At 35.7% G+C, this 26,530-nt stretch overlaps 2 long non-coding RNA genes across 2 annotated transcripts in view; one reads left to right on the top strand and one right to left on the bottom strand.

The window, feature by feature from the left end:
- The window catches only part of LOC129144526 (uncharacterized), a 228,988-nt gene that overhangs the window by 9,163 nt on the left and 193,295 nt on the right, over positions 1–26,530 (bottom strand). The window lies entirely within an intron of this gene.
- The window catches only part of LOC129144527 (uncharacterized), a 76,439-nt gene that overhangs the window by 7,396 nt on the left and 42,513 nt on the right, over positions 1–26,530 (top strand). The window contains exon 2 of the long non-coding RNA XR_008548931.2: positions 9,169–9,209. This is a non-coding gene — a long non-coding RNA (uncharacterized LOC129144527). The remainder of the gene's footprint in view (positions 1–9,168; positions 9,210–26,530) is intronic.

Genomic DNA, 26,530 nt, shown 5'->3' with positions numbered 1-26,530 from the left:
AAGGGCGTCAGTAGATAAATTTTCTTTCTGGAATTAGACCCTTTGATTCTAAAAATATAATGACCCTAATAATAAATACTAATTATAAAAATATACATATAAAATATTACATTGCTTACTCCATGGCTGATACATGGAAAAGAGGCATCTCCCCTAAGTAGTTCAGGAACAAGGTAAGATTTCCAGTATCTTCATAACAGTTTATTAGAGGTATTATCCAATGTGATTATACAAATGAAAGAAGTTAGATATGTAGGAATTGGAAAAGAAGAAGGGAATTTGTTTCTTATTGCTGCTGTAACAAAGTACTACAAATTCTGTGACTTAAAACAATACCTATTTATTAACTCATGTTTCAATATCAGAAATCTGACAGGTCACACTAGGCTAAAATCAAGTTGTTGGAGGCTCGAAAGGAATATTGATTTCCCTGTCATTTTTAGCTTCTAAAGGCTGCCAATATTCTCTGGTTTGTGGTCCTTTCCTTAATCTTCAAAGTGTATCACCTCAACCTCTGTTTCCGTTGTTACATTTCCTCTCTGACTCTGACCCTGCTGCCTTTCTCTCCTTTAAGAACCCTTGTGATTACACTAGATTCACCGATATAATCCAGGGTAATCTTCCCATCTCAAGATCACTAACTTAATCACAACTGCAAAATTCCTTTTCCCATGTAAGATAACATACATAGACTGTGGAAATTAGGATGTGAATATTTTATGGGGGTGGGGAATATTCTCTCTACTACAAAAAAAGAAAATTATCTTTTTTATCAAAACAAGAAAACTACCTCTTTTTGCAAATGATATGATACCATACCTGAAAAATCTAACATAATATGCATTAAACCTAACAAAAATGATGGAAGAGTCTATTAAGCTAACGTAATATGAAATTAGCATACAAAAATTAGTTGAATAATATGATAGAAATCATAATTTGCCATGGCAATAAAAATATAAATTAGACCCTTAAGAGATTTGCAAAATCTATCTGAAGAAATCCTTAAAACACACCTGAAAGACACAAGAGTAGATTTGAACTAATGGAAAGACATCATTCTTTGTTCTTGAATATGATGTGTCAACATCATAAAACTGTCAAATAGTAACCATTTATTTTCTGGAGCTATTCATATTGATTCTGAAGTATACATGGAAAAATTAGCATGGAAGAATAGTTAAGAAAATCATGAGAACAAGATTGCAGCGATAGAAACCATGAGAAAGGACAGCAATAAGGGTCTTTAATATCTAGTCCTGAGAGATATTCAATATATTATAAGGCCTTTATCACTAAAATATTGGCTCATTAATATTAGGTTGGTACAGAAATGCAAACTTCTATGTGCAAAACTTTTAATGACAAAAGCCACAATTACTTTTGCACCAATCTAATATATTGACTTAGTGGTTGATGGACAAATTATTAGAAGATAATTGAAAGTTGAGAAATAGATTCAGTTACATCTGAAATTAAGTGTACGATGATGTTCATACCTGAAAGCTCTGGGGAAAATACAGTTTTTAAAAAAATAAATTATATTGGAAAAACTTAACTGACATTTGGGAAAATAATAAAAGTGAATCTAGATCTCAACATATACCACAACAGACTTCAAATTAAATAGAGAGAAAAGAAGAAAGAAAGAAAGAGCAAGCAAGGCATATGAACAATAGAAATAAAAAGGATGAATTATTTTTTAATGGTTATGAGGAGAGATGGAAACTTTGGAATCAAGCTCCATATGCAATAAATAAAAAGATTGATAAATTATGCTGTATTAAACATAAAATTTTGTATGGAAAAACATCACAAGCAAAGTCAAAAACCTTATGTCAAACTGGGTATCCCAATCCCTTAGTGCAGTCTCCTCTTTTACTTGGTTCTGAACTTGGCCATGTGACTAACTTTGGCCAATTTGGTAAAGTAATACAAGCAGAAGCTTGGGAAGTGCTTGTGACTTGATGACAGTGACAGGAGGCAGCCAAATGCCTAGGCAGATGGGACAGGTACCTGGTGAAACCCCACCTCTAAGATGAAGACAGTTTAAAGCCTGAAAGCCAAGCTACAAGTTAAATTCTCGGACTGGATGAGAACTTGTCTTCCTGTTTGGCCTGCTTTTCTCTGATTAGTCCCCACCTTTCACCTATTTTACATATACGTACCCTTTTCTAATTGGTTTTCTACACTGTTATGCCCATGTTTGAGTGGTGTCTTCTCTTTAAACTGTTTTTGTATACTCACAAACCAATCAGCACGCACTCCCCATCCTGTTCCTATAAAGACCCCAGACTCAGTTAGTAGAGGAGGAGATGACTTGACTTCAGGGAAGAGACAACCTGACTTAGGGGAAGATTTCCTGCCCTTCCCATCCCCTCTCCAACTTTCCTCTCAGCTGAGAGATGTTTTCATCACTCAGTAACATTCTCTACCTTCATCATCCTTCAATCGTCCACGTGACCTCATTCTTTTTGGACTCTGGACAAGAGCTTGTGACCCACCAAGTGCGGGTACCCAGAAAATCTGTCTCACTGGCCCTTTGCCCTTGCTAGCGGAGGGCAGTCACCCCACACAATGAGGCAAGGGGCTAACTGAGCTGCTAATGCACTGCCATTTGTGGATGGCAGAACTAAAGGAGCACTATAACACTCCCTCTGGGCTTCAGGGTCATGGCACCCTCACCTGGGCACCGATGTGTTCCCCTCAAGGTGACACACCTGGTCTGGCCATGGGCCCTGCACAAAGCTTGCTTGAGTGTCGGTACCCAGAGTGGCTGGCCAGATCTCACACTCTCTCATGTGCCCCTTCCTGCAAGGGGCTGAGCACAGTGGGCTGAGTAGACTCAGCAACCCTGCTATGAGTCTGGTGAAGGGGCTGAGAAAAATCCTGCATCATTGGGGCTTGGACTTTCTTGCTCCAGGGAACATTTGCTCCACCATATTAACAACACTGCTGGCCTTGCTGATGACAGACATTCTAGAGAGGAGCCCCAGCCATCCTAGTTGTCCCAGTGGAGATCCTTGTTATGGGAATAAAGCCAACTCCACCCAAACCTTCCTGACCAGAAGACATGACCAGGTGACCCATATAATTGTAGGGGAGAAACTGTCTGGGAGGAACTATGTCGTCAGTTATTTCCTGAATAATAATGATAATTATAATTTTAAGCCTTTCAAACTCTTTTGTATATATTGTCTTCATTGATCCTCTTAATACTTTAGTAAAATATTTAGCCAGGCATAATTGTCCTCCTTGAAATACAGAAAGGTTATGTGATCTGCTCAAGATGACCCAACTAAGTGGGAAGACAGCTTGTGTGCTGCAAAAGAGCATCCATTTTTTTTTTTTTTTTCAATTTAGGAGACTTGAATTGCTAATCTTGTAACTTAGTGTTTGTTCCTATGCAAGTGAATTCATCACTTGGATCCTTAGTTTACTAACTTTAGGGGGAAAAATGCCTGCATACCCTTATAATGTTTTTATGAAAATCAAATGAGGAAAGGTTTTGTGAAATGATTTGCACAAATTCTAAAACACTACACACAGTGAATCAGATTGGCTTCCTAACTTTTAGTCTAGTGTTTCACAGTGGTTAATTTAAAAAATGAAACTTTCTTGAAATCGATAAACTAGCACATTATATTTCATGGTCTTTCTATTCAAATATTTGGTCAGAACTGTATCAAAATGTCACAATAAGAGCAGTAGCCCAAGCCTCATGTTATTTCAATCTACCAGAACCACACAATGGGGAAATGAAGAAAAATGCTAGAGACAAATTAAACAGCACCATTAAAAATGATCAGTGACTTCAATCATCTCCTGTCCAGTAAGAGACTCTTTTTGAATATGAGCCATGATTTCTCAACAAAGAAGGAAGTGTTTTTGAGTGCTTTATGTATGTCAGATATTCTGCAAATGCATTGCATACACTGCCTCTTCTTTTACATCTTGCAGCAACCTCTTGAAATGTTATACAGTTTCCATTTTAACACGAAGACACTGAAGCCCAGGAATGTTAAACAGGGGACTCCTAAAATTTTATTACTACGTCAGGGAGCCAGGAACTAAACTCTGGTTTGTGCCCTAATTATGATTCGAAAAACAAAACAAAAACAACTTTAAAAAATCACTAGGTTTCCCAACATTATTCAAACTGTTGTTTTGGTTGCAAAATCATTTCATTGTTAATAATTATAGTTATGTTGCTCTTTGTCAAACAAGCATTCTTGCTATGTTTTAACTGCAATTACTAGCTCATAAGTGATATAAGGAATGGAAATTTTAGTACAGTTAGTAAGACAACCTCATGATGATTTGTAGCATCAGCTCTATGATTCCAAAAATAGAGCTCACTGAAGCAACACAGCCTTTGGCTGACACAACAGCAAGCAAAAGTCATTCTAGCCCAAGGCTTCTAGTTGGACCTTGCATTTGTTAGAACTGCTTATGAATCTTCCTTTTCCCTTAGCAAGTGGGAGCCACTATTGCCCCCTTTAGCACAGACAGTGCCTTTGATTTAAAATGCCCGTAGACTGCTTAGGCCAAAGAAGGTATTTGGGGAACCATTTTCCTCTATGGAAAAGCAAAATAACTCCTAGAGGGAAATATCCAGTAGAAATGACATTTGCAACATCTGCAACACAGCACGGTGATCTCTGTGGACTGTATTTTCTGTCTGAAAGAGTTGTAAATGCTGAAGAGACATAATGCAAGGGATGGATTTGTTTAGCTGTTTTCTCCAAAAGTGCTTATCTTTGAGTTTAGGTTCTAAAGAAATAATCAAAAAGGCAAGTGAATGCACCAGACTTCAGAGGCGTAAGATTGATTTGTAGAGGAAATAAACTGAGGTATTTAACTTTAGAGACAACACAGCTCAAAAGAACAGTCATAGTAGTTTTTGTGTCTCCCTCAATTCATTTTTCTGTCTCTCCCTTCCTCCCTCATTCCTACCTCTACCTTCCCCTTGAACATGGGTTCAAATGATGATTAAAAAAGCAAAAAATAGTAATATTTTATGCCCAGTTACCTCACTGGTGTTTTATTGCTGAAAATAGCAATGAATCATGCTTGGTTTCAATGAAGTAAGTATCTTATCCAGTGGAAGGGAGATTTGTTTTTTTTACCCATTGAGTGGGTAGTGTTTTCCCTAACATCTGCAAAGGCACTTCCACTCTCAAACTACTATAACAAATCAGAATAAAAGACCTACAAAATTTCCAATCTCAACAACTTCCAGTTTTTGGTAAAGATATGAGATGGGATAATGGGACTTCTACATAAAAATCTATTTTTAAGATTTTAAGTGCTTCAAAAGAAGATCCATCTCTGGGGAATGAGGATGTGATACAGACTACACAACCCTTGGTGCCACTCTCATTACATAGTCTAACCCAGTGGGAATTCAAAAGTAACTTTCCAAAGTATCATTATAAGGACACTTATGTCTGACCAGATGCATCAAGATGTCAGATTCTCATGGCCTTTGCATTGATTCAAACAAAAGTAGACCCTTCTGAGATTTTGAAAATTTCAGCGTCTTTTCTACTAAAATATAGAATTGTGGGTTGTATTGTGATTCAAATAAAGTTATGCCTTACTTACATTACTGCATAAAATGTATACAAAAAATGCGTCTCATTTTGAAGTATTTTGTGGCTTATTAAATAAAAGCAATATATTACAATAAGAGCAAACAAAAGAATATTGTTCTATAGAAATTAAGTTATTGATCTACCCACATATAAATGCAACAAATAACTTTTGATTGCCTATTATGTGCTCAGCTCTGTGCCTGGTTCTGGGCATATACAAGAGGTAAATGACCTTCTGCAAATTGAGATGGCTTTTTGGTGACCTCATAATATCATGGCCTAATCAAGGCTATGATTAAACAAAAATAGTCAAATGCATAGTCATGTAATAGATTTGTAGAGGCAACATACAATGCAAGTCAAGGGATATGACAAATTGAGTTGGGAATTTCAACTGGAGAAGAAAGCAGAGAAAAGGTCATTGAAAACATGGCTAAATGGCCAGGCTAGATAGTGTTCACTTCTGCTGATCTGATTAAATTGGGATGATATCCTGAACTCTCTGACACAGACAGAATATTTTAGTTTTCTGAGCAGATAATTTGATGAATAAGGAATAAAAAGTCTGTGTTTACAGCCTACATATATGAAAAAGTTATGATCTGGGCAAAAACTTACAAGTAAATCCTGGCCTTGACTGAAGGATACTGTATTATAGATGTATAGGTGCTATTATAGGAGTGTTTGCCTATATCCCTCTAACAATCTTTGTGAATTATGGCACATAAAAGGCATTGATGCACCTGGTTCTTATCACTGATTTCATGGAAGATGCTGATAATCAGTCGTTATATGCTTTCCTCAGAATCTTTCTCAGCACTGTGTTCTAAGCAGCCAATGGCTGACTACCAGAATTGGTAATTAATATAAAAGATTTTTATTACTCTGCTTCTGTATGCCTAATTAGTAGTGACAAATTATGTTGTGAGATGGTAATTATTTCTCAGGACAAAAAAATGAAATGATAGTCTCAATATTTATTGATCACCTTCTATGAGTCAGTCATTGTGCATTTAAAATTACCTTTATTACCCCATTTGACTTTCAGTCCCACCTAGTGAAAAATATATTACTATCGTTCCCTTATAAGAGATTAAATAACTTGCCTAAGGTCAGGTAGCTGGAAAGTGGCAGAGCTGCGATTCAAATCCAGATCTGTCCAATTTGAGAGTTCAGGTTCTCACTCTCTCACCAAACCTAAAAATGCAATTTCCCCTCCCCTTTGTCAGAATGAAGTTCAGTTTTGTGGCTCTGAGTTGACTTCTCTTTTCTAGTCATATGTCTAAATTAAGCTCCCAGGGATTCCCCCTCCTACCATTGCTATTCCAGGGAAATTAGTATCTAATGTTAAGCTCAAATTACATAGTTGTAGGTATTTATAAAAATTCCTGTGGGTAAATGTAGCCACATGAATATGGTAAATTGTATTTACTCATATTGTAAACATGAGCATCTACTGTATGAGACACTTTGATAGTCCTTGTGAAAGATAAAAAGACAAGGCATGTGAAATTCAGCTGTACAAGACACTCAGGAGATCACATATTTCATTTTCTTTTGTTCTGCTTTCAGAAGGAAAAATGATCTATTTCTAGCTGTGGGCTCATTGTGGACTGTAGGGAATGACTTTAGAAGATGATTTTGTTTTTAGTAAAGGCAAACTAAGTTATTCACACTCACAATCTACGACTAAACTTGCAGGATACAATCTTTCTCAAAAGCTGTGGATTACTGACAAAATAGTATGAAGTTATTAGGCCAAATAAAGGCAAAACAAGAACCTAGAAAGGTAAGCAGAGCATGAATTTTCTGTTGCATTACAGATGCTTCCCTATTTTAGCAAATTTGTACTTTTACTTTGATGCCTTATGAGTCAAAAGGGAATAAATTAAAGCTCAGAGGACATACAAGTAAAAAGGCTTAGAGGAGAACTACTTCCAATAACATCCAGGACAGCAAAGGGCTGCACCCTCAGGATAAGAGTGAACCAAAAGCTTACCAGCCCTGCGTGGGCTTGCCGCATGGTTTCACAGTGTCTGGGCAGTCTGAGAATCTCAGCTCCACATTTGCTTTAAGGTGAATCTAGACTAGAGGTGCACCAAGGCACCTAGCAGAAGCAATTGTACTTTCTTTTTGAAAATATTATAGTACATTTATGTGTACTTTAAATTATCAAAATGATTTTATTTCTTAAAGAATAAACAGCAAATAGTCAAAATTAACAAAGCATACAAAGATATACTTCACCATCAGTGAAAAGAGACCCACAAAGATTCCTGTAAATTAGAATTTTCAGATTCAGATATGGGCTATTATACTGGAGGAAAAAAACAACTATGCTTATATGTTTAAATAAATGAAAGATAATTTTGAAAATACATGCAAGTAATATATGCAACTTAAAATATTAACATAGCAGATATGTAAGTTTACAGATTTTTACCAGATGAAACTTTCAGAAATTAAAAAAAAATTAAATAATTCAAGGAACATTTTAAATAGGAGATTAGGCACAGCTGAAGAGATAATTAGAAACTTGTAGATGCATCAAAAACAAAAATAAACTAATATACAGCACTGATGAAAAAATGTTAGAAATTATAGAGAAGAGGGTAAAAGATAGAATATCAAGTGAGAAGGTATACAGTATAATTAATCAGTCTCAGAAAATAATCCCATTTTCGCTGGGGCTTTGAAAAGACAATGGTTGAAAACCTTCCAGAACTGATGACACCAATTTGCAGACTCCATATCACAACAAACAACAAGCGTATAAATAAAATAAAATCTACATGTAGAGGCTGAAATTTCACAGAACAAAGAAAATAGAAACAAATTCAAAGCAGAGTAAAAAGAGGGCAGCTATTAAATTTGCTCAGCAGCAAAAATGGAAGTCAAAATTCAAAGGAATATTTGAAATGTTTTGAAAGATTATAACTTAGAATTCTACACCAAGTCAAAATAGATTTCCAGAATGAGCTAAGAAATATTTTTATGTAAAAATAACAAATACAAAAATTTAAAAAATTGAGAGAGTTAATTATCAGCAGAGCCTCATTAAAGGAACTTGAAAAGGGTTGGGCATAGTGGCTCAAGCCTCTAATTCGAGTACTTTGAGATGCTGAGTGAGGCAGATCACTTGAACTCAGGAATCTGAGATCAGCCTGGGCAACATGGTAAGACCATGTCTCTACAAAAATTAGCCAGGCATAGTGGCACGCACCTGTAGTCTCAGGAGGCTGAGGTGGGAGGATCTCTTGAATCTGGTAGGTTGAGGCTGCAGTGAGCCATGATTGCATCTCTGTCCTCAAGCTTGGGTGACAGAGTGAGACCCTGTGTCAATAAATAAGCAAATAAAGAAATAAAATTGAAAAGGATATATTTCAAGCTGAAATAAAAGGATTCCATTGGAAGATGTGAGAAAAAGAATGAATGGAGAACAAATAGTGTGGTCAATAATAATCATATTAATTTTCTGTGGTTCTTAAACAATGTAATAAAAATAACAAAATGAATAATATAGAAGTTGTATTGAATTAAATGGAGGAAAATAAGGTCTCCATATTTGCAGGGAGAAGAATAAAGACATTGTTGAACTTAGACTTTGACAAGGTAAGTAAGTAAATTATATTATAATTTCTATGGTAACCATTAATTGGGCATATAAATAAAGATAATGCCTTTAAGCAAGTGGGGTGGAAAATACTGAAATATTTATAAAATATTTGACCAATCCAGTAGAAGAAAAGAAAGGAGAGAAAAAGAAATAGTGCAGAATAAATAGATGAAACCACAAATAATTACCTTCCAAATGAATAGATTATTTTCTCCAATTATAGAAAAAGTAATTTAAAATACAGTACAAAATCTATATACTGCTTATAAAAGAAACATGGAATATAAAGTTTAAAGTGAAAGGAGAAAGGATGTATGTTCAAAAGTTAAAGGAAGTCTACTACTGGAGGTGAAGACTTCACAATAAGCTCATCAACAGAAACATATAACCCTTTTTACATTTGTAGATACCTGTATTAGTTCATTCTCACATAGCTGCAAAGAACTACCTGAGAATGGATAATTTATAAAGAAAAGAGCTTTAATTGACTCAAGCTCTATAGGCTGTACAGGAGGTATGGCTGGGGAGGCCTTAGGAAACTTACAATCAATGGCAGAAGGTGAAGGGAAAGCAAACACATTTTCACATGATGGCAGGAGAGACAGAGGGAAAAGGGAAGTGCTACATACTTTTAAACAATCAGTTCTCATGAGAACTCACTCACTATCAGGAGTACAGCAAAGGGAAAATCTGCCCCCATGACCCAATCACCTCCCACCAGGACCCATCTCCAACATTCAGGATCACAATTCAACATGAGATTTGGGTGGGGACACACAGCCAAACCATGTCAGTACCTAGTAACATATTCTTAATATCTATAAAGACAACACACACACACACACACACACACACTCATATGGTGTTGAAATTCATATGCAAGGAGAAATAGATAAAACCACAATATTAGTGGTATAACTGGACCTAGGTTCCACTGCTCACTACCTGCAAGCCAAACATTAGAGGCGACGGTTGGTGGGAGGATAAGCAGATTTAATTGGAGAGCCAGCATACTGAGAAAATGGTAAACTATCACGCTAAAGAACCATGTTAAATTTTAAAATTTACCATAGGGTTTTAAAAGAGAAACTTGGTATGAGAGATATGCAAGAGTAGTGTAGGATCCAGGGTCTGTGTGTCTTGTTCCTATGGCTATCTTGGGATATTGATCTTCCTGAGGGCTTATTGGTCTTATCTTGACTTCCGTGCATGGTGGTAGACTCATTGTTCACGACTACCCCTACTCGGGAAGATTCCACAATGGGGTCTCCTTCCCTCATTTAAGATTAGCCTTTGGTATTTCTTAAACGAGAGCATGATTAGGTAAGCATGAATTGCTAGAAGATGGGAATGTCTAGAGCATTCCCTCAAAGGAAGGAAGTGAGTGGGGAAGGAAAGAAGAAACAAAAAGTGTATGATTTTTAAAAGTGATGTCCCCTATTACACTACAAAATGAATTTTACTAAATTTGGCTACTAAAAAAATTTAAAAAGCTGAATGGTTCTATAAATATTTTTTAAAATGAAGTTGGCAGGCAAAAAATGTTCCCTAAAGAATATTCCAAAAACCAAATGGCTTCCCTGAGAAGCTGTTCCAAATAAAGAAATAACGACAGTGTTAAGCAAACTATTCCACAGAATTAGGAGAAACAGAGGATTCTTACTCTCCTCTGCCCAACATTTATCATTCAGCAGTTACATTGCATGTCTCTGGTGGGTACAATACATAACTAGATGCCAAGTACATAATAGTGTAAAACACTGATAGTGTCCTGAGCTCTTCTAGTGCGGGATATGTATATTAAATAAGTTAATTTAGTAATTGTTCAATCAACATTGTGAGTAGGTCTTCAAGGTTAGGTATAGGGTCCTGATCCTGTATGGCTGACATTATCAGGAGCGTCAGGAAAAGTTTCAGTGAAGTAACATTCAAATTTCAATCAGAAGGAAGTTTGCTAACTGAGAAACAGGAGCAGCAGGAGCGCATTCCAGGCATTTCTTTTTTAAAAAAATGTTCCCTAATTAAACAAATAATTTTCATCTTTATTGAGATATAATTGACAAGAATTGCATATATTTGAGATGCACAACTTCATCTTTTGAATAACATGGTCACAATAAAAGGTCACATGATTAAACCATGAAAATAAATTTAAATTACTCCACCTCTCTTTTTCGTCACTGCATCCAACTCTGTGAAGCAAATTATCTTCTTAATAAAAGCCTCACACCCAGAATCCTTACCTCCCCTACCCTGCAGTTCTTTTTCATACAATTCAACTTACCCAATTCTACACCATACGAAGAAATCGCTCATGTATTTAAAAAAATCCCTTTCATTGTTCTATTATATATCTTTAGTTTTATTTATTTCTTTATTTATCTTAATAATATTTATTTTATTTTTTATTATACTTTAAGTTCTGGCATACATGTGCAGAACGTGCAGGTTTGTTACACAGGTATACATGTGCCATGGTGGTTTGTTGCACCCATCAACCTGTCATCTACATTAGGTATTTCTCCTAATGCTATCCCTCCCCTAGCCCCGCAGCCCCCAACAGGCAATGGTGTGTGATATTCCCTTTCCTGTGCCCATATGTTCTCATTGTCCAATTCCCACTTATGAGTAAGAACATGCAGTGTTTGGTTTTCTGTACCTGTGTTAGTTTGCTGAAAATGATGGTTTCCAGCTTCATCCAAGTCCCTAAAAGTGACATGAACCCATCCTTTTTTATGGCTGCATAGTATTCCATGATGTATATGTGTCACATTTTCTTTACCCAGTCTAACATTGATGGGCATTTAGGTTGGTTCCAAGTCTTTGCTATTGTGAATACTGCTGCAATAAACATACATGTGCATGTGCCTTTATAGTAGAATGATTTATAATCCTTTGGGTATATACCCAGTAATGGGATTGGTGGGTCAAATTGTATTTCTAGTTCTAGATCCTTGAGGAATTGCCACACTGTCTTCCAAAATGGTTGAACTAATTTACACTCCCAGCAACAGTGTAAAAGCATTCCTATTTCTCTACATCCTCTCCAGCATCTATTGTTTTCTGACTTTTTAATGATTACCATCTAACTGGCGTGAGATGGTATCTCATTGTGGTTTTGATTTGCATTTCTCTAATGACCAGTGATGATGAGCTTTTTTTCATATGTTTGTTAGCCAAATAAATGTGTTCTTTTGAGAAGTGTCTGTTCATATCCTTGGCCCACTTTTTGATGGGGTTGTTTGTTTTTTTCTTGTAAATTTTTTTCAGTACCTTGTAGATTCTGGATATAAGCCTTTTGTCAGAGGGATAGATTGCAAAAATTGTCTCCCATTCTCTAGGTTGCCTGTTCACTTTGATGATAGTTTCTTTTGCTGTGCAGAAGCTCTTTAGTTTAATTAGATCCCATTTGTGTATTTTGGCTTTTGTTGCAATTGCTTTTGGTGTTTTAGCCATGAAGTCTTTGCCCATGTCTATGTCCTGAATTGTTATTGGCTAGGTTTTCTTCTAGGGTTTTTATGGTTTTAGGTCTTATGTTTAAGTCTTTAATCCATCTTGAGTTAATTTTTGTGTAAGGTGTAAGGAAAGTGTCCAGTTTCAGTTTTCTGCATATGGCTAGCCAGTTTTCCCAACACCATTTATTAAATAGGGAAATCTTTCCCCATTGCTTGTTTTTGTCAGGTTTGTCAAAGATCAGACGGTTGTAGATGTGTGGAGTTATTTCTGAGGCCTCTGTTCTGTTCCATTGGTCTGTATATCTGTTTTAGTACGAGTACCATGCTGTTTTGGTTACTGTAGCCTATAGTATAGTTTGAAGTCAGGTAGTGTGATGCCTCAAGCTTTCTTCCTTTTGTTTAGGATTGTCTTGGCTATACCGGCTCTTTTTTTGTTCCATATGAAATTTCAAGTAGTTTTTTTTTTAATTGTGTGAAGAAAGTCAATGGTGGCTTAAGGGGATAGCATTGAATCTATAAATTACTTTGGACAGTATGGCCATTTTCATGATGTTGATTCTTCCAATCCATGAGCACGGAATGTTTTTGCATTTGTTTGTATCCTCTCTTATTTCCTTGAGCAGTGGTATGTAGTTCTCCTTGAAGAGGTCCTTCACCTCCCTTGTAAGTTGTATTTCTAAATGCTCACAAGAGAAAGCAGGAAAGATCTAAAATTGACACCCTAACATCACAATGGAAAGAACTAGAGAAGCAAGAGCAAACACATTCAAAAGCTAGCCGAAGACAAGAAATAACTAAGATCAGAGCAGAACTGAAGGACATAGAGACATGAAAAGCCCTTCAAAAAATCAATGAATCCAGGAGCTGGTTCTTTTGAAAAGATTAGCAAAATAGACCGCTAGCCAGACTAATAAAGAAGAAAGGAGAGAAGAATCAAATAGACACAATAAAAAATGATAAAGGGGAGATCACCACTGATCCCACAGAAATACAGACTACCATCAGAGAATACTATAAACACCTCTGTGCAAATAAACTAGGAAATCTAGAAGACATGAATAAATTCCTGGACACATACACCCTCCCAAAACTAAACCAGGAACAAGTCGAATCCCTGAATAGACCAATATCAAGTTCTAAAATTGAGGCAGTAATGAGTAGCCTACCAATCAAAAAAAGCCCAGGACCAGACGGAGTGATAGCCACATTCTTGCAGACAGGTACAAGGAGGAACTGGTACCATTCCTTCTGAAACTATTCCAAACAATAGAAAGAGAGGGACTCCTCCATAACTCATTTTATATGAAGCCAGCATCATCCTGATACCAAAACCTGGCGGAGACACAACAAAAAAAGAAAATTTCAGGCCAATATCTCTGATGAATATCGATGCGAAAATCCTCAGTAAAATACTGGCAAACAAAATCCAACAGCACGTTAATTAAAAAGCTTATCCACCACGATCAAATTGGCTTCATTCCTGGGATGCAAAGCTGATTCAACATATGCAAATCAATAAATGTAATCCATCACATAATCAGAACCAATGACAAAAACCACATGATTATCTCAATAGAGGCAGAAAAGGCCTTCAATAAAATTCAACACCCTTCATGTAAAAACACTCAATAAACTAGGTATTGATGGAACATATCTCAAAATAATAAGAGCTATTTATGACAAACCCACAGCCAATATCATACTGAATGGGCAAAAGCTGGAAGCATTCTCTTTGAAAACTGGCACAAGACAAGGATGCCCTCTCTTACGATTCATATTCAACATAGTATTGGAAGTTCTGGCCAGAGCAATCAATCAGGCAAGAGAAAGAAATAAAGGACATTCAAAAAGGAAGAGAGGAAATCAAATTATCTCTGTTTGCAGATAACATGATTGTATATGTAGAAAACCCCATTGTCTCAGCCCAAAAACTCTTTAAGTTGATAAGCAACTTCAGCAAAGTCTCAGGATACAAAATCAATGTGCAAAAATCACAAGCATTCCTATACACCAATAATAGACAGAAAGCCAAATCATGAGCAAAGTCCCCTTCACAATTGCTACAAAGAGAAATATAGTATCAATATTTCTATTATCTACATGCCATTTTTGCATCTTTCTCACCTCCTTGACAACAGTGGCTTTCTAGTTTTTTGTTTTGTTTTGTTTTTTAACTTTTGATAATAAAGCTTTTTCTTCTAATGCTCCTGACTCACAGGAGGAAGAGGAGCATCCTCTTGCTATATATGGCAGTATTTAACTCACAGCTGTCCACCATTTCTAACAGCATCTCATTGTATGAAATTGACACTATTTACTCATCTGTCCTGCTTCCTTCATTTTATATCTTGCAACTCAGGGACCTTTCCTGTTTTCTTTCATGTTTCTATCTCAGTGTTTCCATTTACTGTCATTTTGTTCTGTGATTTCAACAACTATGTGACAGTCAATTGTTGCAAATGTGCCTTACACATAATCAAATTTCCTTGTACTTCATTTGTTTGTTTCTGAACATTGCTAGAAAGGCTTTTTAGAACCACACAATGTCAGAGACTGGCTAGCTATTTACCTTCTATTTCCTCTTCTGTTTGGGCATGCAGGTAGACAGTATTTCTCAGCTTTCCTTGCAGTTATGTGCAGTCATGTAGCTGATACACAGTGAGAAAAAGTGATGTGTGCAATGAACCCAGACCTGGACCATAAAAACTCCTGCACATTATTCTGCATACTTTTACCCATCCGTTCACTTAATGCTGATGAACAAATTAAAATGAGAAGTCAAGAGGGTGGAACTATAAAATAAAGGGTACCTGGAACTCTGAATTACTCCTGTGAGGAGAGGATCCTACTTATCAATGATTTGGATTTCATGTTAGTGAGCAAAAAATTTCTATTTTGCCTGAGCTATTGTACATTTTGGGGAAGCTTGATTATAGTAGCTGAAATTATCTTAACTAATATATATACAAATTATTTACATTATGAATATATATTCCAAATGACATAACAATGTACTATTATTTAGAAGCCATTTTATTCATTTTTAATTGATTCATACTTTATTGAGTTTTGGAGCTTAGTTTTGGAGATGGTGATAAATTCCTCGAGAGGACAAGGTAGACAGAGATATTCATGATGAAAAATGGTATGGGCAATGATGGAGAATTAAATTGATGTGTGTTCAGAAACCCATAAATTGTATAGTGGATGAAACTGACAGGAGATAAAATTGGAATGTTAGTTCACGGCAAGGTGATGAAGAATCTTTTATGTTAGGCCAAAAATTAGTAATGAAGTGATCAGGACCAAGGAATGTAGCTTAGTTGTGTCCCCAAGTTCTTTCTGCCTGGCTCTTTAACCGCATTGCTCACATTATGTCATAATTTTTTGTATTTGTTGAAAGCTACTTTCTGAGGCTTAGCTCTAATAAGTCAGTGGTTCTAAACTGACCACAAAATTAATTCTAAGTCTTTTACCCTTAAGTTGCCCGGGTTCCTGTTTCAGTCTGTTGCACAGCTACTGTTTACTAGGACTGGGTTTCTCAACGTCCTTGGCACTATTGACATTTTGAGCTGCATTATTATTTATTGCAGGAGATTGTCCTGCACGCTGTAGGATGTTTGGCAGCATCCCTGGCCTCTATCCACCAATCCACTAGCTGACAGTAGCACTCTCCTCCACTCTTGTACTTGTGATAACAAAACTGTTTCTATACATTGTCATATATCCCCTGGGGGACAAAATTACCCTCAGTTGAGAAAAAAACTTGTTCTAGGATTTTATTGCCATATTTTTTGGAATTCATATCATGTCTTTATTTTGAAATATTTTTAATGGATCCTTTCTTGCTTGGGTCACCTGTTTTGCTCTTCCTTAGTGAATCACCTTATTTTAGTCAATTATATCCTCCTCTAGCTTCCTGAGAGAGACTGTGTGAGTGGTAAAATTATTGAAAAGTTGCATGCCTTCATTTGAACTGTTGTGTCTGATTAAAAAAATAGTTTGGCTGGGTATACAAGTCTTAGTTGGAAATCACTTTCTCTCAGAATTTTGAAGATATCACACCATTATTGTCCAGCTTCTAACATTTCTATTGAGGGTCTGATGTAATTTTGATTTCTGAATGTGGACTCTTTTGACTTCTCTTCAGAAGCTTCTAGGACTTCACTTTGTAATCAGTGTTCTGAAATTTCTCAGTGAGGTAGTTTTCCATGGGTCTTGTGTAACCATTGTATTGAACTCTTGATGATCCCTCTCAATGTGAAACTTCACATCTTTCAGCCTGAAACATTTTTAAACATTTTCTTAATTTTTTTTCTTCTCCATCTTCTCTCTTCTTTCTTTCTGTAATTCTAAGTGTTCAGTGTTTTAAGTCCTAGAATAATATTCTAATGTTTTCTATTTTTTTCTTTGTGAGAGATTTTTTCAACTTGTTTTTTACTTTTCTTATTGAACTTTATTTTACCATGATAATAATTTTATTTCCCAAGATTTTTGGGTTCTATTCATGACATTAAAACAAATTACCCCATGTTCTCATTTTATGAGTACAATAACTCTCAGCTCTCTGAAGTTCCAACATTTTTTATGAGGAAAGTTAAAAATTCTTTTGCTTCTTTGATGAGTTTCTCCCCCTGCCAGCTTTTGTTTACTTATGCCTTCACCCTTTATGTTAGAGGCTTGCTTCAGTCCTCTAAATGAAGGCTTTCTTCTATGTCTGGCTATATGAGACTTTCCATTCAGATTTAAGACAGAGACAATAAAAATCTGTTTTCAAGGTATGTGTGGCTGTGTGCGCCCTGTCTACTGGTGGGATTTACTCTATGATGCTTAATTTGGTTTTATCAGGAGATCTGCCTTTCCCAGTGTCTGCTGTTCTCCTATTCTCCTGGTACATTTCCGCAAGCAAAGAATACTTATCCAACCTCTGTCTATCAAAGAATACTCATTTACTAGCCAACTATTGATAGGCTGATACATCTTATGTAGCATTTTTAGATCCAACTGGGGAAAGGTGACTGGGCTTCAATGATTGGTTAATGAATATCCTTTTTTTCCATGTGGTACCCTTTCCGTTAGCAATGTGCAGTGTCCCTGATTCCATGACATGGGGAGAGAGGCAGTGACCTGACAGAAAAGGGTTGGGAAAGTGATCTGTGGAATCTTGTACCTTCTTCTATAGCTAATCGATTCTCTTAATTTTCACACCACCCATTACCCTCTGTTGCAGAGGTACCTGGCTGCTGCCTTCAATGACTAAGCCTCAGTTAGCATTTTTCTGTGAAAAAAATGTCAGTTGCTTTCCTTACTGATAGTGTAGTTTTCAGCTTTGAGGTACTAAGCTTCTTACCTCAATGATAGCTTGAATAATGTGCCCCAAAGATATCTAAGATCTACTTCATGGAACCTGAGAGAGTTACTTTATATGGCAAAAGGGAGCCTTGCATATGTAATTCAGTTAAGTATCTTCAGAGAGGGGGATTTTCCAGGTGTTACCTAAATATAATCATGAGAGGAGGGTGGACAGAGATTTGACCACAAAAGAGGAAGAAGGTGATATGATGATGGAAACAGAGAATTGAAGATACTTTGCTGCTAGCTTTGAAGGTGAAGGAAGGGGTGATGAGCCAAGAAATGCAAGGAATGCAGCTCTAGAATTTGGAAAAGGCAGGGAAAGAGATTCCATCATAGAGCTTCCTGAGGAAGTGTACCCCTGCTAGCACTTTGGTTTAATCTAGTGAAACCCTTTGAGCTTCTGATATCCAGAACTGTAAGAAAATAAATGTGCACTGTTTTAAGTCACCAAATTTGAGGTATTGTTTAAAGTAGCCATAGGAAATTGATACACCTGCTTTCTAGTTTCCCAAACTCTGTTGTAGTACTGTCTGCTCAGGTTGGCTTTATCCTTGTGCATTTATGTTTTTCAATCATCTTTCTTGTCTTTTTTTGTAGAATTTAAGGCAGAATAACTAACTTTTTAAAAATTTTCTGTGTATTTTTGTTTAATTTTCTTTGTTTTTTTAAAAAATGTTTAAATGATGCCATGCACATGCAATTCCTTGAAGATGACTGCTAGATACTAAATGTATTGTTTTGTTTGCATTTTGTGGATTGTGATGAATTTCGGCTGTTTATTTACAAAGTCTGTTAGCACTCAGAATTTCCAAGAGGGAGTAGTAGATATGATTAAATAGAGAAAATATCAGAAATAAGACAGGAATGCTCCTATTTTTAATAACATTCAATATTGTTTTGGAGCTATTTCTAAATGCAGTTAGGAAGGAAACATAAATAACTGGTATCAATATTAGGAAAAATTTAAAAAATTATCTTTATTTGCCAATGATATGGCAAAATACTTAACCTTCCTCTTGCAGATAACATTTTTAAAAGATTACAATTACAAACAAAAAGATTTCTGCAAAACAATATGCACACAGACTACAGATTTTAAATAACATACATAGATTACAAAATAAGGTAAAAATGCCTAATGTGTTTATTGGAATAAAAGAAGGTACTAAAAGTAAAATGAAGACTGAAAGTCTACCAAAAATTAACTAGCTGATCTGAAAAAAACATCAGGTAAGTCTACTAAAAAGGAGTATAGGACTGAAATTAGAAACTTAATAGAAAGGATATTTTTGCTTAGGGATAACTGAAGAAAGAACTAGTGAACTGAGGTATCAACAGAGTACACAGAAATGTCAGAGAGAGACAAATAAGGTAGAAAATATGAAAGGTTAAGTGGCATAGTGGATTGAGTGAAAAGTTCTATATCTAATAGCATATAAGAGGAAGAATAAAAGAGAAACAACATTAGAAGAGATAATTACAGATATTTTCTGGATTTTATGAAAGACAAAAGCCCTTCTATTTAGAAAGTTCAGTGAACCCCTCCAAAATCAATAGATAATTCAGAGAAGATTGAATCAGGGAAATATACATCTAAATTAAGATGGGATACTATTACACTCAATAAATTGCTTTAAAAAATTAAAGGCCTGAACATACCAAGCATTAGTAAGGGAAGGGAGCAATGAGAACTCTCATAAATTGCTGGTAGACTGTCAGTTGATATGACTACTCAGAAAAGCAACTGGGGGCCTGGCACGGTGGCTCATGCCTGTAATCCCAGCACTTTGGGAGGCCGAGGCAGGTGGATCACGAGGTCGGCAGTTCAAGACCAGCCTGGCCAAGATGGTAAAACTCCGTCTCTACTAAAAATACAAAAAATTAGCTGGGCGTGGTGGTAGGCACCTGTAATCTCGGCTACGTGGAAGGCTGAGGCAGAGAATTGCTTGAACTCAGGAGGCAGAGGTTGCAGTGAGCCGAGACCACACCACTGCACTCCAGTCTGGGCGACAGAGTGAGACTCTGTCTCAAAAAAAAAAAAAAAAAAGCGACTGGGCAATGTCAATACAAATTAAAACTATATATACCCCTTGGCCTAGCAATCCTACTTTTGGAATTTAACCTATAGAAGTGAAAGCCTCATGCTGGGCACGGTGGCTCACGCCTATAATCCCGGCACTTTGGGAGGCCGAGGTGGATGGCTCATTTGAGGTCAGGAGTTCCAGACCAGCCTAGTCAACATGGTAAAGCCTTGTCTCTACTAAAAATACAAACATCAGCCTGGCGTGGTGGTGCATGCCTGTAATCCTACCTACTCGGGAGGCTGAAGGAGGAGAATGGCTTGAGCCTGGGAGGCGGAGGTTGCGGTTCATGGAGATCGAGCCACTGCAATCCAGTCTGGGCGACAGAATGAGACCCTCTTGTGTCAAAAAAAAAAAAAAAAAAAAAGAAGTGAAAGCATCAATACATAAGATGTTTGTTTCAGCACTGTTCATAGAGGCAAAATCAAAAAGAAGAAAAAAAAAGAAAAGTATTAATGGCTAAAACCTCTTATGTAATATCATTCCATTTATGTAAAATTTTTACATGAGTGCATAAGGGATTCATGAAAAGAAAATCACAACATATTAATAGTGTTTATTAAATCTCAGGATAATTGGATTTCCATTGATGTTTTACTTTATTATTTTATGTATTATTGGAAGTCTATCAATAAACATGTGTTGTAAAATATATATTAGGTTGGTGCAAAAGTAATGGCACAAACTGCAACTACTTTTGCACCAATCTAATAATTAAAAATAACATTATGGGGGTTTTTTGTAGAATAATGAAGCAAAACCAAAAAAGTGAATATTTTATCAGGGCTAATATTTTATTTGCTATGCTGATGTGAAGCATCACGTATGAAGTTTTATTATTAAAATTGAATCTTATAAAATGAGTCAGCAATTTTTAACATGATTAATAAATATACAATTATGAATCATCTTCCAAGGTCACAAAGAACAGAGGCAGAATTTCCAAAATAGTTGACCATGCCCGAAGATGCCTTTTCTTATCTGGCAAAGAGAAAGCCACTTCAGAATAAAGGTTACAATCATATGCCTTGGCATTCACAAAGCCACTGATGTATTCCTTCATCAATTCAAATTTAAGCTCCATTATAATGTAAGTGCATAAGGGCAAAGGCTTCATTTATCTCGTTCCCAGTCATCTGCCCAGTAGCTAGCACAGTGACTGCCTCATCACAGAAACTCAATAAATATTTAATAAAGGAGGGAATGAACTTACACATTCATCCAAGACATAACTTTTTTACTTTTGTTATTTTATTATTTAATATTCACTCTAAATTTTCCCATACGTATTTGTTTAGTAATGACTATGTTCAAAGAAGTTAAACATGAATATTAGAGTAAGTAACTAGAACAAATACTAATTTGAGTCTTTCTATGTATCAGGTATTGTTCTTAAGGGCTTTATTTATATTAGCTTATTTAATCTTCGGAGAATATTACTCCAACTTTACAAATGGTAATGCGGAGGCACTTCATTTGTCTAAGTTTCCACAACTACCAAGTTGCAGACCCAGGATTTGACTCCAGGTGGTCTATGTCTATAGTCAACCTTTCCCTCCAATCATATACTAAATCTCTAAGAGTATAAGGATGCTGAAAAATGCTAGACCAGACATTCACAACTGACACAGCTTGGTTTTATTTTCTCTGCTAATGAAGGGTTGGCTTCATTGTTACTTAAGCAGCCCCAGAGCAGTGCAGTCCATGGAGATAGTTTGGTTAGGTAGGAGGTAGAACAGATGTGAACAACTTGCCTTATAAACCAGTTGGGTAAAGATAATTAACAAGAGAAAAACGAAATGATGCCTTGAGTCTAGGGAGACAAAGGGCAAAGGCCAGATCAGAAGGCCAGAGGCCCATGTGAGGATAGATTTGAGAGGATGAGGTTTGACTAAGGTGAAGAGGAGCAGGCAGATGTGATTGACCCTGTACACAGAAGTACAAACCAGAATATTGGTGTTTAGACAAGAAAAAGAGCTCAGCCTAGGGAAATTGCCAAGAATTAAGTATCAGTTCTATGTAACAGCAAGAAATGGAACAGCAGGAGATGGGCTTGTTTAGACATTTACTAAAGAAGTGAACGAAGTTCCATATTCATTCGATACATAATTTTCTTGATTTGTGATCCTCTTTTTATTTAATATTGACTCTAAAATGAATATTTTAGCATCAGCAAAGAGACTGATGCTCAACCAAAGATTTTTCTGAGGTACAACCTACTGTATCCATTTAGCCCTAGGTAAGAACTGGCTTGGAGAGCAGATAGGTCTGAGAGAGGAGGTAGAGTTGTCAACAATAGTTGAACGGAGCTCAGGGTTGGGGAAACAAAAAGTTAAACGTGTTTTCCCATAGACTTAATTTTTATTCATTTTTACTTTTAAAACATTTACCAAGTAATCTGTGTTCACTGATAAGCAAAAGAAGAGAAGGAACATTTACAATTCTACCACCTCAAATATTGCTATTAAAAAATGATGTGTAACCTTGTGTTAAAAATATTGCTATAAAAATTTTCAAACATTCACAAAAGTAGAGTGATTAGGAAGATGTGCTCTCATGTACTCATTACTCCGCTTCAACATTCTACCATTTCTGTTTCTTCTATTCGCCTCCCACATCTCTTTCTCTCTCTGTCTATCCCTCTGTCTGTCTTTCTCTCTCACTCTCTCTCTCTCACACACACACACGAAAACAGAAGATTGTCATAGCTCCCAGAAATGTCAAAAATGTCCTTTTCTTAATACAATACTATAATCATCAATAAATTAGCATGTAAATAAAACTATATTTAAATCAAGATTTTTTTCTGGTTCATATAATTCCATTCTTTGGCTATATCATGCATTGTTTATTGCATTTTATTTATGCTTACCTTGTTTCTAATTTTTTGAAATAATGCTGCCATACATGTGTGTATATGTGTATATATACACACGCATAATATTTACTTCTTGCTGCCATATATATATATATATACACACATACACACACACACACACATATATATATACTATTTTAGTTATGTCATTAAACTGCTAGATGTGGAATTGCTGGGTCAAAAAATATTTGTATTTTTATTGTCAAATAGCACTCCAGAATTTTTTTTTACCCTTTCACACTCTCACCGACAGTGTGTTGGGTAAGCATGTTTCTTCATTGCCTCAGTAATACTGAGTAATTTATGTTCTTTTTAATATTTTTTCAAGTTGATTTTTTAAAGTAGTCTCTTATTGCTTAAATGTACAATTCTTTGAATATTATTGATATTAGATATTTTTATATTTATGAGCCAAAAGACATTTCCCATAGCAAATGAGAAATGTGACTGGAATTAAAAAGACTCTTATGTATTCTGTTTTGTTTCATTACACTGTTAATCCTTGTGGGTTTTTCTAGATACATTTAACAAAGGAAAACTGCATTCCAAAGATATGTGTTTATTATTTAATTTGCTGAAGAAGAATGAATTGCTTTAAAGAAGATTGCTTAGTAAATTAGATTAACTATATTTAGCATTCATTTCCACAGACGTTGAGGTTTATATCCATCAGATGTAAATGTTACCTAAATTCATTCTTGCTTTCAATTGTTGTCACTTTATGATTGGATGTTTTCCATTTTAAAAGACTCATTATTTGAGTAGGTTACATAATGGTTTGATAGTTTATAGAATCTTAAAATCTAGTCACTAGAGCACTAAGTTGCATCTATATATAACCTCATTTCAAAAAAATAGAGCTGTGTTATAGTAAAAGGAAGTATAAAAATATCATCTTTTCTAATGTCTGTGTGCTTTTTTTTCCCCCAGAAAGATAATTAATCTATGGCTGTCAACGTGTTATGCCTTGAAAAGCTTTGCTATCAATGTCTATTGATAGAGGAGGATTGAGAGCATGCTCAGCTATTTTTTTCTGATATACGAATGCCAAAAATAGATTCCAGCAATGAAAGTCATCAGAGAGGGAATAATGGAAAGAGAGAATCCAGGCAAATTGTTCTATACTTTGCATAGCTAAAAGGCCAGATGGATTAACTAGATTTTTATTTTCAGAACCACCCACTGCAGGATATTTAACTAAGTTTCAAGTCAAATACGGTACTGCCAAATTAAGTTTAACAGCGTCTAGAACCAAGTCTGTTGCTTTATCCAGGCATTCCCCAGTTCTTCATCTTTGTGGCGCTGCCAGGCCTGTCTGCCATCCAAATTTTTGCTCAGAATCTGCCCTTTTTATACTGGTTTAGAGACTATTTTACTTATAATTCTCTAACTCTTCCAGGCAGAGATGAAATAAAGAATTAGAAATGGTGCATGCTTGGGAAATGTTCCAGATTCTACTGTTGACTTTTGTTATCTAAGATTTAAGGCAATATCACTTTGGTGGAAATATTAAAAGTATTGTCCTTATCACTTTTATCTCATTTTGAAGTATGCTATAATGACAATCATGCTTATCACAAAGATCCAGGAAAATTGATCCAAAGTATCAAACACATTAGTGATATAATTCATTGTTTAATTTTAGGGAATATTTATTCTAATGTTGTTAATAATCAATGTTATAGAATCGTAACCAGGATTAAGCCATACAAATTATGTAAAACAGAGACTACTCATAAAACATTTACATCCTTGCTAAGTTCCTCTTCTTCACTTACTACTTTAAATGACTTCCATTTTTCCTTTGCTAGTTTTTAAATGTGCCATTTCTCTTTTTTCATTTTCTCTATCTCTCTCATCCCTGTATTTAGAATACTTAAATTCTGGCAAAAAAAAAAAATGGAAACTAAATAGCCAAAAACCTCATAAAAGTCTGTACTTTGCTATTTCCTGACCAACAGGAAAAGTGTTGGACTATAATTCTGGCTAGAAAAGACAAATGGCTGTTGAAAATGATACAGTTCATTTCTGTAGGCCCATTGTCTGGAGAGAGGTTCTGATGCTTATGTTAACATCCAAACTTTATAGTATACATCAGAATGAAAGGAAATGCACTAGGAATTGATCGTCATCAGTTAAACCCAAAGAGATGACTGGTAAAATGTTAATATAATTTCACTCAATTTGGCTAAGGTTGATTGTTTTTGTGAGATTGAGTCACTTTTCTAAAGAATTTTGTAATAAACTAGTTTTATGCCAGAAAACAATGAAGGAATTGACTTTGGCAACCGTATTCTTTTGGCTTTCTATGCCTCCTCATATCTCCTTTAAGGAATATGGCATGGAAATGCCCATTTTGCTTTCTCTGCTCCAGTCAACTTCTATTAGTTCACTAGCTGCTTGGGTCTCTGACCCAGCCCTTATCTCAACCTACTCACTTAGGAGCATCAAACAGCACAGCCTACTACGGCCTCCCTATCTGGCCACCTTCCACTGTACCCAAATACCTATAGGACCACAAAAACTACAACAGTATTAAAAATGTCAGGCTTGGAAAAATTGTGCTGACTCAGTTCATAGTTGAATAGAAAGAAATAGGGGTTGCATTACACAAGTATTCTACGTCCTATTATACTTAAGGATGAGAACAATGCAAAAACACAGGGGCTTAGACTAACAATACTGTACCATTCAGTATACAGGTAGGAGAGTCCCTTGAGCCTAAGATCCTGCTCTACCTAAAGCATATAGGAATTAGCTTTTTGCTTTTCAGTATAAATCTGGCAATGTGATTTACAGCCCCTTTCAGTAAAAAGTAAGTATGACATGTTCGTCTCCAGATAATTTATACCTTGATAATTTTTAAATATTTTTTAGGTTTACATATTCAGAAAAAAATCAACTTTTCCCAAGAGTTAGCTATACCTAACTCTTAAAAGAAGCAATAGTGAAATATCAAGTGAGTGACCCTTGATCAACAGCCTACTGTTTAAGAAATTAAGCTCTGATGTAACAGCAACTAACTTCATATAACATTTTTACCACTGACAAATTGTATGATCTGGAACAAATTACTTCATCACTCTTAATTCCACTTGATCCACAGTATGGGCATAGCAATAGCTCTTGATTGTTGTATTTAATTCTATTGAGTAAACATTATATGGTAAATAAGGACCATTATTGGTTTTGGTAGAGTTTGGGTGAGGTGATTAATGGAGTGAATCACTCTGTCATCTTGCCCTTCATATCTTTCTCCTGGTTTCATCACACACATAAATTGTCAAGAGTGGGTCATAAAATGTAGCTTTGTAAATCTCTTAACTTGGATTTTTCTTTCATTTTGGTGGGTTTTGTTGAGAATATGTTAAACTTTCTCTATGTAACACAACAGAGTGCTGTCAAATGCCCCAGGTTCTCTCTTTCTTTTGGATCTTGCCAGTACTTAGGTGAGCAGTCGTTTTCTTTTGTGTAGATAACCTTGTATATATCCCACTCTCCTTTTCTCGTCGTCATTCTCTATTCATGATTCTCTTGATGAAAGTTTA

Source organism: Pan troglodytes, chromosome 6, assembly GCF_028858775.2.
Source record: "Pan troglodytes isolate AG18354 chromosome 6, NHGRI_mPanTro3-v2.0_pri, whole genome shotgun sequence".
NCBI classification, from domain to species: Eukaryota; Metazoa; Chordata; class Mammalia; order Primates; family Hominidae; genus Pan; species Pan troglodytes.
Note: the sequence above shows the minus strand (reverse complement) of the source record. Positions and strands in the feature narration are given on the sequence as shown.